The sequence below is a fragment of the Nyctereutes procyonoides genome, unplaced genomic scaffold, assembly GCF_905146905.1.
Source record: "Nyctereutes procyonoides isolate TBG_1078 unplaced genomic scaffold, NYPRO_anot_genome, whole genome shotgun sequence".
NCBI lineage: Eukaryota > Metazoa > Chordata > Mammalia > Carnivora > Canidae > Nyctereutes > Nyctereutes procyonoides.
This window is the reverse complement of record NW_026575126.1, coordinates 6,841,082-6,856,994: the sequence shown is the minus strand read 5'-3', so window position 1 is coordinate 6,856,994 and position 15,913 is coordinate 6,841,082. Positions and strand designations below refer to the sequence as shown.

The 15,913-nt window shown below is 41.7% G+C and overlaps 1 pseudogene; it reads right to left on the bottom strand.

The window, feature by feature from the left end:
- Positions 1-6,174: 6,174 nt before the first annotated feature.
- LOC129519335 (adenylyl cyclase-associated protein 1-like) lies at positions 6,175-7,558 on the bottom strand (annotated as a pseudogene).
- Positions 7,559-15,913: the final 8,355 nt, after the last annotated feature.

Sequence of the window (15,913 nt, the reverse complement as noted above, 5' to 3'; positions counted from 1 at the left end):
GGCTCCCGGTGCATGGAGCCTGCTTCTCCCTCTGCCTGTGTCTCTGCCTCTCTCTCTCTCTATCTCTCGTGAATAAATAAGTAAAATCTTTTTTTAAAAAAATGCGTGTAAATGGAGCATTTCTTTCTGGTGAGTTGATACTTTGACCATTGAGTGAGGACGATCTCTAGCCCTAATACTTTTTGTCTTAAAAAAAAAAAAATCTCCCCTAAAGGCCTGGATGGCCCAGTGGGTTAAGTGTCTGAGGGCGGCGGCTCAGGTCTGGACCTCAGGGCGCCGGGATGGAGCCCCAGGAGCCCGGATCCGCAGGTGCGCTTGCGCATGCGCTCTCTCCCTCTCCCCTCTCCCCTTTCTCCTATCCCCTCTTCCAATAATGTCCTTAAAAAAAAAAAAAAAGGTCTGCCCTAAATAGTAATGTAATTTCCCCAACTTTGTTTTGCCCCCACGTCAAGTGGGGAAGGGATGTGTAGACGGAGGGAAACCAAGGGACAGAGGGAGTGGTCAGACATCCTGGGAAAAGCAGTGCTCAGAGTAATAAAACAAGCATCAGATCCAAAAGGTACCGTTTAGGGGCGCCTGGGTGCCTCAGTCAGTTAAGCATCTGCCTACGCTCAGGTCATGATCCCAGGGTCCTGGGATTGAGCCCCAGGTGGGGCTCCCTGCTCTGCAGGGAGCCTGCATCTCCCTCGCCCTCTGCCCCTCCCCCTGCTTGTGCTCTCTCACTCTTTCTCTCTCTTTCTCTCTCTCAAATAAATAAATAAAATCTTTTAAAAACAAACAGAAAAGCATAAAAAGTACCATTGAGTTAATAACTGCTGAAAGAATGCAAAATGGACCTCACGTCTTACTTCATAAATTCATTCAATGAATATGCACTGGATGTCTAGAATATGCCAAGTGTTATCATAGGTTCTGGGGTACAATGGTGAGCAAAATGGAAATATGTATAGGAAGCATAAGTTCTAGCAGTTCTTTTTTTTTTTTTTTTTTTTTTAAGTTCTAGCAGTTCTTATAATTACATTCAGTAATTCTATTTCTAGGTACTTATCCTACAAATATAGTCCTTTGAGTATGAAGTGACTTATTTGCACAACTATTCATAGTGGCAGTCTTTATAATAGCAAAAGATTGCAAATATCTTAATGACCACCAAAAGGTTGAATAAACTATACTGTATCCATTATGCAGCTGTTAAAGAGAATGAGGAAGCTCTGCAGACATTGCTATGGAAAGATCTCCAAAATATACTAACTGAAAATAAAAACCCAAAGTGCCAAACTAGGTATAGTGTGCTACTATTTGTGTAGAAAACAAAGGAGAAGAATGTATGGATATATTTGCAAATACACAGAATTACTAAAAGCAGCTGCCTACAGGAGGTGGGTAAGCAGTGGACAGGATTAAAGAGAGGTTTATTTTTCACTGAATACCCTGGTACTTTTGAAATTTGGTATATTTTACCTCTTCAAAAAATAAAAATAGGGATCCCTGGGTGGCGCAGCGGTTTGGCGCCTGCCTTTGGCCCTCCAGGGCGCGATCCTGGAGACCCGGGGTCGAATCCCACATCGGGCTCCCGGTGCATGGAGCCTGCTTCTCCCTCTGCCTGTGTCTCTGCCTCTCTCTCTCTCTGTGACTATCATAAATAAATAAAAATTTAAAAAAAAAATAGAAATGTTTAAAAAAATAAAAATATCCCCCCTCCCAAGAAAAGTAGCTACAAAAACATGCCAAAAAATTGGTTAAAGACCAAGTTCATCTTGGAGCACCTAGGTGGCACGGTCAATTGGGCATCTGGCTCTTGGTTTCAGCTCAGGTTATGATCTCAGGGTCCTGGATTGAGCCTGGTGTTGGGCTCTGTGCTAGTGGGGAGTCTGCTAGAGGATTCTCTCTCTCTCACTTACCTTCCAACTGTTCTTGCTCTCTCTCTTTCTCTAAAATAAATAAATCTTTTTAAAAAAATCACACACAAAAAAACCCAACTTCATTTCTGCTTTTAGAGCTGTGCTGTGTGATACAGCTAAATGGAACACTTGCGATATGGCCAATCTGAATTGAGATGTGTTGTGAAGTATAAAATACACAGCCTATTTCAAAGACTTAGTAGGAAAAATAAAGTAAAATATCTCATTAACAATTTATTTTTTTTTAATTATTTTTTTTAATTTTTATTTATTTATGATAGTCACACACACAGAGAGAGAGAGAGGCAGAGACACAGGCAGAGGGAGAAGCAGGCTCCATGCACCGGGAGCCCGACGTGGGATTCGACCCCGGGTCTCCAGGATCGCGCCCTGGGCCAAAGGCAGGCGCCAAACCACTGCGCCACCCAGGGATCCCTCATTAACAATTTAAATAGTATTGATTGTAGAAATAATATTTGGGCAAATTGGGATAAATAAAACTAAATTATTAATTTCATCTATTCCTTTTTACTTTTTTCTCTTTTCTTTTTTGTTCTGTTTTCTTTTTTTTTTTTTTTTTTGTAATCTCTACACCTTATGTGGGGCTCAAACTCACAACCCTGAGATGAAGGGTTATGGGAGCTGTAGCTGCATCTGCTTTGTTCACCATTACATATTATATAAATGAAAAAAAAGTTTCTCTTTACCTATAATTTTGTTCAAAGCCCATATTGTGACTATGAACACAATTTCATCACCATTCAGCATCTAAACTGTTTCCAGTCTGTTCTAACATCATTAAAATGTCACAGAATAGCATTTCCAGGGGACAAACAATACCATATTTTACCTAAGATGCCATCGATTATAAGATACATCTCAATTGCAAAGATAAAAAGTTTGGAAAAAAAACAACCAATGGCTAGTAACATAAATCTTATCCAGATTTTGAGATGTTAAATATGAAAAAATGTGCACTTTGCAATGAATGAAATATAGCAACTGAGTCATTCTGAAATAGCAAATGTAGAAGTAGAATATTAAATGCTCCATGCCTCATACCCCACTTCCAAAATTATATTACTTTCTATATATTGTATGATGTTTCTGGTATCTCTGCTCTTCCATTTTCTGATTCAGTTTAAGCAAATGACATCTTGTCTAGAGTCTTAGAATTACATGTCTTCATAACCAAGTACTACCAATAGTAAAAGGAACTGGATAGGTAAGGTGCAGTTATGGAAGAAGTAGAATTAGAAAACTATTTATTTTTTAAGATTTTATTTATTTATTTATTTATTTATTTATTTATTTATTTATTTGAGAGAGAGCAAGTAGGGGGAGGAGCAGAGGGAGAGGAACTAGTGGATTCCATGCTGAGCTCAGAGCCAACTCAGGGCTCAATGTCATGACCCTGAGATCACAACCTGAACCAAAATCAAGAGTCAAATGCTTCTTTTAGGTGGAAAACAATAACTTTATTTGTAACATGAGCTGATATTTGTCCAGGATACATTATAATTTACTCTATTTTGTAGTGAATTGCCATTTCCTGTTCACTTTTTTTTTCTCTTGGTAATTGAGTCTATGACACTGTGATATATTTATGCTATTATCAAAGCCTACTAAGAGAGCTCAGTTATATGTATGGTTTATATTTTTGTGATATGTGATTTTATGCACTAATACTTATGTGTTAATCTATTAAAAATATGGCCAATTAATTTTCTTTCTTAAAGCTCTATACATTAAAATATGTATGTCCTTCAAAAAAAAAGTCCATGCTTAAGTGGCTGAGCCACCCAGGTGCCCCTGAATCCATTTAGAAGAAACTTTTTAAGTAAAGTTGGAGATAAAAAACATTTAATACTATAAAATCCTGAGGTGGGAGGGAATGGGTTAAATAGGCGATGGGTATTAAGGAGAGTACTTGTGATGAGCACTGGGTGTTGTATGTAAGTGATGAATCACTAAATTCTACACCTGAAACTGATATTATACTGTTTTTTTACTAACTGGAATTTCAATAAAAACTTGAAACTAAATAAATAAAAATAAAAATATACAATTCTATCCTTTAATTATAAACTGTAAAAAAAGACGTTTAGTTGTTCAATATATGAGGCATCTAGGTTTTAAGGTTTAAATTGGTTTTAATGTCATATTGGTTCCCTCTGAGATTAATGACTTAAAATGTTTCACATGTAATTCTATATTTATATGCATCACTTTTTACCATTCTGAAAATTATGATTTATCAGATTTAGAAATCATCTATTTAGATAGCCAAGTAGATCAACAGAAACGGCCAAGCATCTGCATTGGGCTCCCTGCTCAGCAGGGAATCTGCTTCTCCCTCTGCTCCTCCCCCTGCTTGTGATCTCTCTTTCAAATAAATAAAATCTCTAAAAATGTATGTATAAACATGGCCAAAATTGTGTGCTTTATACAAAGAACCTGGAGATTTGCCAATGTTGTGTTCCTCAGGGGAAATAATGGTTAAATTCTTGTGAAACAGTTCAGTACTGTGCTTTCACAGAGATTTTTTTTTTTACTTCTATTATTGGGTCTAGTAATTACCTATTACCTTCAATCATAGTCATTACAATGGAGTGAATATTTCCATCCCCCCCAAATTTATACATTGAAATCCTAGTCCCCAATGTGACGGTATTAGCAAATGAAGACTTTGGGAAGTAATTAAGTCACATAAAAGTGGATGGGATTAGTGCCCTGTAAAAAGGGACCCCAGAGAGCGCTCTGACCCTATTTCTGCCGTGTGAGGATATAAGAAGTCAACAGTCTATTACACAGAAGTGGGCAGGTGCTCTGATAACGGACTTTCCAGCCTCCAGAACTTTGAGAATTCAGACATTGGTGATGTAGGCCAGCCTATTGTTTTGTTACAGCAGCCTGAACTAACACAGTCATCTAAGGATAGTTTCTGTTTTACTCTGATGCCAGCTCGAAGGCTCTACTCTAAGCTACAGGCCAAAGCTTGTGTTTCAGGGATAGTCATAAAGTCTCAGGGGCAGGATCAGATACTTTGAACTATTGATAGATACTTCAGTAGTCTCTACTTTTGGGTACAGACTTCCAAGTGGACATAACTTAGACAAATTTCTCAGCACACCATTATACTAAGTCAGGATTTCCAGAACTATTTAGTCTGGAAGGGAAGCTTCTGCTTCTGCTTCTTCTTCTTCTTCTTCTTCTTCTTCTTCTTCTTCTTCTTCTCCTTCTTCTTCTTTTTGGTATTAATTTTTTTTCTATTTTCTGTATAACTTTAAGTACATAAAGGTTTATTTCCACAGACCTCAGGAAATGGGTAGAAGTCAACAGGACAATCTCTCTTCCCACCAAAAAAGTTGCATATTTTGGGAAGTGTCTTAGAGAGAAAAACTAATCTAATTTACATCAGCAGTGCTGTGCAAGATTCTTACATAAGACCTAAAACCAGGCTGCGGTGGAGACTTTAGTCCTTTGATCAGGTGCCTGGACAGAAACCAAAAGCAGTTGAACATGACAGGGCAAAGGAGGCAATGAAGGTGGACAGGCACCTAGCACGGAAGGAGGAAGGAATTCCAGATTCCTCAGAATGGTGTGTTTCCCTCTTTTTTTTTTTTTTTTTTTCCTTTTCTTGTCTAAGTTGTCTCTATAGGAAGGTGCTGGGCAGGGACCCCAGTGAAAGGAAGGGGCCAAGACTCAGGCCCACGCAGGATGGAATGCAGATGAAAAGGAATGCTTAGAGGAAACAATGTTGCTGGGAATGCTAGATGGCCAAGCTTCAGCCTTTGGTCCAGGGCAACCCCTGCCTCACTGGTCAGCCGTGAAAAATTAGTTTGGTTAGAAGAACTGGCTAGAATCACACCAGCCTCTGCAACCTTCATGCTCAGTGTTAGAAAAAGATGAACTTGCGTGAACATTCTGATGTGTTAATCCCTGGGGACTGCTTTATTCTTCCGGAAAGACTGTCTGTTGGTCAAATAACCCCCAAAGGCTAAAAGCTAAAACACATGGGTCCTGGGGTGTGGTTCCCTAAGAATGGACTGGCGGTGTGGTTGGGGTGATAGGGAAAAGCCGTACCTTCCTACAGAAGATCAGCTGACCTGCTCTCCTGCCCCAAATCTCAGTGAAGGCAGGAAGCTGGGCTTCTCGGAGCAGAGAAGCCGTTTAAGAGCAGAAAGGTAAAGGAAATCTAGAAAAGAACCATCTTGATGCAGATTTATCCCGTGGTGTGAGGGGGAGGGCAAAGAACCCAGTGGCGCTTCACTTATCCAGCAATTTCTGTCACTGTGGTGACCAACTTCTCCCCATTCCATAGGGTCCTGGGAATTCATTACAGTCACCGCCTTCGGTAGGAATGAGGACATTCATCTCAGATTTGGTGCTGACTATCTCGCAATCCAGGGAATTCTTGCTCAGGTCAACATGGCAGCCATGTGTTTTGTTGATGGAAATGGTTGGCACTTTAGCCATTACCTGAACCTTGACATCCCTACTATTGATTATCTCCACGATGCCCACCACGTCATCGAACAGCAGACCGAGTTTCTTACAGCTATCTACCGTAATGGAGTTTATTTTGCCCTTGATTTGCAACGTTGTGTTGACACATTTGTATGTGCAAGCCACCTGCTTCAGCTCTGTGTCATCAATCACCAGGTTGGAAGCATTTCCCGGATTTTCCACTCCCCACTTCTTGCCCTCCAGTTCAAGTACAGCTGGCTCCCTCTTTGTGGTTGGCTTGGGGGATGGGCTGACTCCTGGTTTAGGTGCAGGCAAGGGTCTGGGGCCGCTTCGTACTGGGCCACTCTGGGCCTTCAGGGTGGGCTTCTTGCGAGTCTTCATGTCATCAGATACACGTTTCGGGGCACACGTGATGTCTCCCCTGATTAATCTGTGCAAACAGTGCTGAGCAGGAAGCAGACTCATCTGAGCCTGCACTGGTGGGGACTGCTGAGGGAGGGGGGACTGGTGAGGGACAAGGGGGACCCAATCCAGCAGAGGGCCCCAATGGCGATCCACTCAATTCTTGTGCCACAGGCCCCGTTTGGCCCCAGGCCAGGCCGGTGGTGTGGAACTCCTTAATGGAAGCCTGTAGCTCTGTCCATAAACTCAAGTAAGCTTTGACCCAATCCACATGCTTCTTCCCGACGTCTCTGTACTCCTTGGGGACTCGGTCTGCGTGAAACACGGCAGCACCTTCATTTCTTTCACACAGGGACCAGGCTTGGGAGCCACAGCCACCCACCCCAGGGCCTGGATACTCTCGCCGACAGCTGACAGGTGACTGAACAACCTGCTGCCTCGGTTCTTGCCCCCGAAGGTTACCACTTCTTGGATCTGCTCTGAGATGGGCGCCACGTCGGAAAGCCTACTGCCTGCTGGCTGTGCACACCGCGAGGGCTCGCCCCAACCTCAGAGCTGTGTGGGCCACGTCCGCTTGTTCTTGCACACCCCCCGGTCCCTGTACTGACCTTGGGGCACTCTGCCACAGGACCAGCAGGGGGTGCGTCAAATGCTTGCACACATGGAGCTGCTCCTGCTTTGGACGCTGTCTCCATCCCACAGGCATGGCACAGGCTCGGGTCAGTGGCTCCAGGGCCCACTGCCCTCTCCAGTCTTTGCACCAGCTTTTGCACGTCGGCCCCCATGTACCACCTGCTCGGAGTCCCGCCTCACCTCCCCTCCTGACTCAGAAGGGAAGCTTCTTGAAAGCAGTTTACTGATTCAACATCCAGCTGAACAGTTACAGAGAACTGGATGGGCCAATGAGGGGAATTTAATCATGGTTATTTATTTAGAATAGTGGTTGTTGTTTTTTTTAAGACTTTATTTATTTATTCATAAGACACAGAGAGAGAGAGAGAGGCAGAGACACAGGCGGAGGGAGAAGCAGGCTCCATGCAAAGAGCCTGATGTGGGACTTGATCCAGGGGTCGGGGTGGGGGGGCCCCACACCCTAAGCCAAAGGCAGACGCTCAACCACTGAGCCACCCAGGCGTCCCTAGAACGTTGTTCATGTAGTTGTAATGCTCTGTTTCTGTGACTATATGAGGAAGCCCTTTTCAATTTTTTAGGCTCTCTTCAATTTAGGGGACTGTGCTTTTGTAAACTGGAAGTCTAAAATGGTGTCTGATTCTCACGGAGTCCCTAGAACTGAGAAACATTTTCTGAATTTCCTTACATTCTATGGCAACATTCAAAATGAATCTGTACTCACGTTTAACAGGATATAATTGAACAAATTAATTGTGTAACCAAGGCCACACCTGGTGTGTCATATTTGAGTATAATTCTCACCTAATCAGATTTGATACGCACATTTTTTAAAAAACAAGTTGACTGTGTATGTTGAGTCAATGCTTACAATGCTGTCCTGGTAAAACTGGAATGATACAGGGTTCCAGTTTTATAGGAAGTAAGGAAGAGCCCTTTTAGGCAAGCCAGGATACTTGGTAAATTTTGGAGATGCTGAGAAGAGAAATTCACCCAAAATCTTAGGTATTACCAGAAAGCTTTGGTGCAGAGTTTCTTGGGTTTGGTTCCACAGCCTTGAGATACCAACTATAGCGGCTTTTAAAAGTCTGATTTGAGTGTCCTTATGAAAACGTACAGACAGAGGTTAATCCTGCAGCTTTAGTAATTGTTCAGCACCGTATGTCTCTGGATTTGCAAAGTAAATTCAAGGAGCACGTGGTTAATTAACACTGTGGCAGTAATCTGCCCAAACCTAATGAAACCTATATTTTTGTATCAAGAATAATCTCAGCAGGTTATTTATGATAACAAGGAAGAGGCTGTCAAGAACTTGGAAATGGATAAAAGGAATGACTGAGCGTCCTTTTAGTGGAGCGCTAGGTATTATTTAATGGATCCTGAGGGTATTATCTGAAGGGGTATATACCTGTGATTGTCTTCCTAGAGGCTAGGCTGTTTTACAACTCTGTAAAGTTAGAAGTTAAATTATAGACAATGGATAGTAATGCAAATGAATAATGAACTATAGCTGATTCCTGTGCTCCATGGAAAAGATGAGCCCTTTAGATTTTTTTGTTTTGCCCTGAAAGTTATTAGTTTTATATCTCTTAGCAAATTCTTTTTAAGAATTTCAAACTGCCTATATGTGTTTTTCAAATTCTCCCTTATATCAGTTTTGACATCTTAATGAGTTCCCTTCTTCATTAATGAGTTAAATGAAATCTTTAACACATTTTTAAAGTTGTTTCCTGTAGGATTTAATCTACAGTCTCCAAAGACCTTTTGTAGTATTTTCATCGTGGGTAATGCATTCGAATTAATGGACTTCATTCTAGAGGCCATATAAAGAGCCATTAAAAAAAAAAGATTTTATTTATTTATTTGGCAGAGTGAGAGATAGAGAGCACACACAAGCAGGGGGAGTAGCAGGCAGAGGGAGAGGGAGAAGCAGGCTCCCCGCCAAGCAGGAAGCCGGATGCAGGGCTGGATGCCGGGCTCAATCCCAGAACCCTAGGATCATGACCTGAGCCAAAGGCAGATGCTTAACCAACTGAGCCACCTACACAGCCATTTTTAAATCTGGAGGACTGTTGGAATAATCTTTTCTCCCTTTATACAAATTGATGACTGTGGCATATTGCTTAAATATTTACTAAAATTTCCAGAAACATACCAGCTATGTGACAAAACATCAATTCAAATGTAGGTAACTAAGAATTGTGTTTGTAGTCTAGGACTCTCCCCATGCTGGCCGTAATGGCCCTAACCAGTCAGTTTATATAAGTGGCAAGAAATCAAATATATAAATATTCATTTTTAGTCTATCACTGGATCAAAGAAGCAGAGAGAGCTAGGCTACAGGATGAGAAAAAATGAAACATGACAGAAGTAGAATTGAAAGGTAGAAAAACAGTATTTCATGGATTTTTAAGGACTATTTGGGTCCTAGATCCTTCCTAAAACTGACTCCATTCCTGTCCTTAGGACCCATGAGGACTTCAAAACACTTAAAATACATTTGCTCGCTCTTTTCATAAAGTAGCTTAAGTTCATTTGTGACTAAAAAGTCTTGATAGTTATTACATAATTGCTTAATACTTATAATCAAGGGTATCTCAATAAATATTTTCATCATCATATAGCTTTGGAATACATTTATATGTCTGGAGGCCTTATGTTTAAAACTTGTATGTAAATTTTTGGAGTTATGTATTGTAAGTCCAAATCTGCATTTTGAATATATTCTATTTTACTTATAATTTCTGTGTCATACTCTGTTTCTCTTTTTGAATTTTCATTTAAATTCTAATTAGTCAATATATAGTGTAATAGTGGTTTCAGGAATAGAATTTAGTGGTTCATCACTTACATACAACACCCAGTGCTCATCATAAAAAGTGCCCCTCTTAATACCCATCATCCATTTAACTCATCCCCCATCCATTTCCCTCCAACAACCTTCAGTTTGTTGTCTATCATGAAGAGTCTCTTATGGTTTGCTCCCACTGTCTCTTTTTTTTTCTTTTCCGATAGGTACATCTGGCTCGTTCCTTAAATTCCACATATGAGTGAAATCGTATGGTTATTTGTCTGTCTCTGACTTATTTCGCTTAGTGTAATATACTCTAACTCCAACTACATCCTTGCAAATGGCAAGATTTCATTCTTTTTTGATGGCTGAGTAATATTCCATTATGTGTGTGTATAGTATATTGTGCATATTGTCTGTGTGTGTGCACCACCTTCTTATCCACTCACTGTCAATGGACACTTGGGCTCATTTCATAGTTTGGCTATTGTTAGTAATGCTGCTATAAATATCAGGGTGAATGTAGCCCTTTGAGTTTCTATTTTTTTTTAAAGATTTTTTTATTTATTTGAGAGAATGAGGAGGGAGAGCAGCAGAGGGAGAGGGAGAAACAGACTCCCAGCTAAGCAGGGAGCCCATGCAGGGCTCAATCCCAGGACCCTGGAATCCCGACATAAGCCAAAGGCAGATGCCTAACCGACTGAGCCACCCAGCACCCCTTGAATCTCTATTTTTGTATCCTTAGGTAAATAACTAGTAATGTAATTGCTGGGTCATAGGGTGGCTCTATTTTTAACTTGTTGAGGAACCTCCTTGCTGTTCTCCAGAGTGGCTGCCCCAGTGTGCATTCCCACCCACAGTGCAAGAGGGTTCCCCTTTCTCTGCATCCTCGCCAGCATTTGTTATTTCTTGTGTCCCTAAGTTTAGCCATTCTGACAGGCATGTGGCGGTATCTCATAGTGGTATATTTGCATTTCCCTGATAAGCGATGTTGAGCATCTTTTCATGTGTCTGTTAGCCATCTGGATGTCTTCTTTGGAGAAATGTCTGTTCATGTCTTCTCCCCATTTTTTAACTGGATTACTTGTTTTTTTTGGGTGTTGTTTGGGTGTAAGGTTAGGTTGTATATTTGAGACTTTTCTTGTTTCTTGAGGTAGGCTTTATATCACAATGTACTTTCCCTCCTAGAACTGCCTTTGCTGCATACCAAAGGTTTTGAACTGTCATGTTTTCATTTTCGTTTGCTTCCATGTATTTTTAAATTTCTTCTTTAATTTCCTGGTTGACCTATTCATTCTTTAGTAGGATGTTTTTAACCTCCATGTATTTGTGGTCTTTCCAAGTTATTTCCTGTGGTTGACTTCAAGTTTCATAGTGTTGTGGTCTGAAAATATGCAGGGTGTGACCTCGATCCTTTTGTAGTTGTTGAAGGCTGATTTGTGATCTAGCACGTGATCTATTCTGGAGAATGTCCCATATGCACTTGGAAAGAATGTGTATTCTGCTGCTTTAGGATGAAATGTTCTATGTATACGTTACCTTAAGTCCTTCTGGTCCAGTGTGTCATTCAAAGCCATTGTTTCCTTTTTGATGTTTTTGCCTAGAAGATTTGTCTATTGCTATCAGTGGGGTGTGAAAGCCCCTACTATTAATGTATTATCAATGAGTTTTTTTGTTATTGTCTATTATCTAGATATCTATCATCTATCTATCATCTATCGATAATAGACAATATACTTACATAATTGGGTGCTCCCAAGTTGGGTGCCTAACTACAATTGTTAGATCTTTTTGATATACTGACCCGTTATGATATAGTGTCCTTCTGCATTGCTTGTTATAGTCTTTGGTTTAAAATCTAGTTTGTCGGGGATCCCTGGGTGGCTTGGTGGTCTGGTGCCTGCTTTCAGCCCAGGGCGTGATCCTGGAGTCCCAGGATCGAGTCCCATGTCGGGCTCCCTGCATGGAGCCTGCTTCTCCCTCTGCCTGTGTCTCTGCCTCTCTCTCTGTGTCTCTCATGAACAAACAAAATCTTTAAAAAAAATAAAATCTAGTTTGTCTAATTTAAATATGGCTGCTCCAGCTTTCTTTTGATGTCCATTTACATGATAAATGTTTCTCCGTCTGCTTACTTTCAATCTGCAGGTGTCTTTCGGTCTAAAATGAGTCTGTTGTAGGCTGCATTTAGATGGGTCTTGTTTTTTATCTTGTGATAGCCTATTTGAAGCATTTAGTCAACTTATATTCAGAGTGATTATTGATTGATAGGAGTTTAGTGCCATTGTGCTACCTATAAAGTTGGGGTTTCTGGTGGTGTTTTCTGTTCCTTTCTTATCTTTGTTACTTTTAGTCTTTTTTCCTTAAAGAGTCCCTTTTAATATTTCTTGCAGGGCTGGTTTAGTGCTCATGAACTTCTCTAGTTTTTGTCTGTCTGGGAAACTATTTATCTTTCTATTCTGAATGACAGCCTTGCTGGATAAAGTATTATTGACTGCATAATTTTTTTCCATTCAGCACGTTGAATACATCCTGCCATTCTCTTCTGGCCTGCCAAGTTCTGTGGACAGATCTGCTGTGTGCCTACTCCGTCTTCCCTTGAAGGTTAGGGGTTTCTTTTCCCTTTCTGCTTTCAGGATTGCTTCTTCATCTATGCATTTTGTGAAGTTGTCTATACATCTCAGTGATGGCTGCCTTTTGTTGCACTTAATGGAGCTCTCTCTGCTTCTTGGATATCTGTTTCCTTCCCCATATTGGGGAAGTTTTCAACTATAACTTGCTCAAATAAATCTTTTGCCCCATTTTCTCTCTCTCCTTCTTCTGGGACCCCTATGATAGGAATGTTATGCTTTAAGAAGTTGCTGAGTTTCCTAAGTCAACATTTGCGATCCAATACCTTTCTTTCCCTCTTCTTTTTGGCTTCATTATTTTCCATAATTTTATCTTCTATATTACTAATTCATTCATCCTTGTCATTGCCTCCAGTTGGTTATGCATCCTGATTATAGAACTTTTTGTTTCAGTCTATTTTTTAATTATTTTATCTCTGCATTAAGGGATTCTCTAGCATCTTGCTTTCCTCAAGCCCCGCTAGTACCCTTGAAATTGTTGTTTTAAATTCTGGTTCAGGCACCTTACTTCTATCTGTATTGATTAAATCTCTGTGACTTCTATCTTTTGGAGTGAATTCCTGTGTCTTGCTTTTTTTTTTTTTTTTTTTTTTTTTTAGGTCACTGTTTTTGTGTTTCAGAATGTGTGCTAGGCTATTGTGTTTTGGTTGCTCCTCCCCTCAGGTCAGTCCTCTGCAAAAGCTAGATCCTATTTCTCCTAGACCTAGCTGAAGCTATGCAGCATTCTATGATCATCGGTAGACTTGTACACATGAGGGGTTTGTGCTGGTCTTCTAGGAGAGGGGCCTGCACGGCCAATTGTCAGGTAGACTTGTTTTAGGGGAGATGCACCTGCAGGATGCAGGGCAGCATGGCTTGGTGTGAGTGGCTCCAGCCTCCACTGCGGGGTGCTGTGTTGCTCATTGAAGTTGGTCGGTGCTGATGAGTGGGGATGAGAGGGTGGGGTAGGCACTCTTCCCCAGAGTCTGTGCCTTCTACCTTCAGGAATCCCTCACAGAAGAGCAAATAATCACTTGTGTCCCCCCAGCTTCCACCAAATCCCTGCCTTCAACCTGTGTCCAAGCTGATAGGTGGCACGGTAGTCCCGTATTTTATCTCAAGTGTGCAGCTGGCTTTCAAAACTAAATTTTAGAGGCCTGTGCAGCGTGGGCCCACCGTGATCCTCTGGCGGAGGGCCGCAGCGCACTGTGGCTAGTGCTGGCTTGCCTCGGAAAACAGCGGCGTGACCATACGGCAGCTCAGAGTTTATGGTAATGCACAGCAAAAAGCCAGCACCAAGGCTTGCTGTCCCCAGCCAGGGTTTTTGTTCCTGTGCTAGTGAAAAGGGCAACACATTGGCGCCACCAGTTTTTTGTCCCCCGAGAGGCTGTGCCACTCCAAGAAGGGGAACTGTTTCTCCCTGTGCAACCCGGGGATCCTCGGGCCACGTTGCCCGCTCCCAGGTCTGCACCTTCCCTCCTCACCAGAGCACCACTCAGCCCACCAGGGACGATGCTGGCAATGGCTTAGACTTCTAAAACTTCAGACTTTGAGCTCTGCTTCTTTAAAAACCTGCAATAGCCAGCCTCTCTCATTTTCCCAGTCAGTGGTTTTGGGGAAGAGTTTTTCTCCTGCAGTTCCCTGTGTGCTGCTTTCACTCTTTCCGTGATTAGGGCTCCTTCCCCTCCAGTTCTTTTCTCCCCCAAATCAACTCTGCAGCTCCTGCCTTCCATGAGGTGGCCACTTTTCTATGTGTGGATGTGCAGTTTGCTCTCTCGGTCCTCATTACTTGGGTGTTTAGAATGATTGGATACTTACCTAGCGGTGTTCGAGGGACGAGGCAAATTTCGGGTCTCCATTCTCCTCCAGCATCTAAACTCCCATCTGTGTGATACTCAATTTAATTAGGAAGTCTCTAAAACTCCTTACCGATCTCTAGCTGTGCCATTAAAGTACAATTTCATAATTAAGCATGAAAAGGAAGTCTTTTAAATATGTAAAAGATTAGATTTTTTTGTTTTAAGATTTTATTTATTTGACAGAAAGAGAGAGAGCATGAGCAGGAAGGATGACAGGCAGACAGAGGGAGAAGCAGGCTCCCAGCTGAGCAGGGAGCCTGACGCAGGGCTCGATTTCAGGACCTGAGCTGAAGGCAGATTCCTGACTGAGCCACCCAGGCGCCCCTAGGTTTTTATCTTCTTAAGTGTAGCAAAAGAAGAAATGTATTTGGCCTTTGTCCCCAGTCCCTGGCTCTGAGCTCCTCAAACCCCTGGAATTTTCCGAGTGTCTGTTGTTATTTATAACCAAACCTTTCCAGAGATGATATGAGTTAATGCCAATGAGGTGACTTAGGGGTGGGGCCCCTAGTTGGGAATTTAGGATGGGGCTGATGACCAAAGACTAAGTATTTAGGTGGTGGTGTTACAGACTGAATGGTGTTCCCACAAAATTCGGTGCTTGAAGTCTTAATCTTTCCCCATGTGACTGTATTTGGATATGGGCTGAGAGAAGAGATGATTATGGTTAAATGAGGTCATAAAGGTAGGGCCCTAATCTAATAAGACTGGTGTTCTTATATGAGGAGAAAAACACCAGGGCTTTCTCTCTTCCTACGTATGTGCACAGACAAGAGCCATGTGAGAACACAGTGAGAAGCTGCAACTCTACAACCCAGGAAGAGACCTCACCAGAAACCAACCTAGACAGCACCTTGATCTTGGACTTCTAGCCTCCAGAACTGTAAGAAACTAAATTTCTATTTAAGTCACCCAGCCTGCAACATTTTGCTATGGCAGCTATATAGCCCACTAATACAGGTGGAAACTCTCAGCTCCGTACTTGACCTCTAAGAAGGAGGTAAGGGCTGAAGACCCTCCATAAAAACTCTTGAATACGAAGAGGTTCAGGAGTTTCCAAATTGGAAAACACACTGAGGTACTAGGCGGATGGTGCATTGGGAGGAGGTATGAAAACTCAGTGTCTTCCCCTATACCTCACCCTATACATCTATCTCTTCCATTGGCTGTTCTTCAGTGTGTCCTTTATAATAAGCCAATAAAGTATGTCAAGTGTTTTTCCTGAGTTCTGTGCACCATTCTAGCAAATTATTGAAT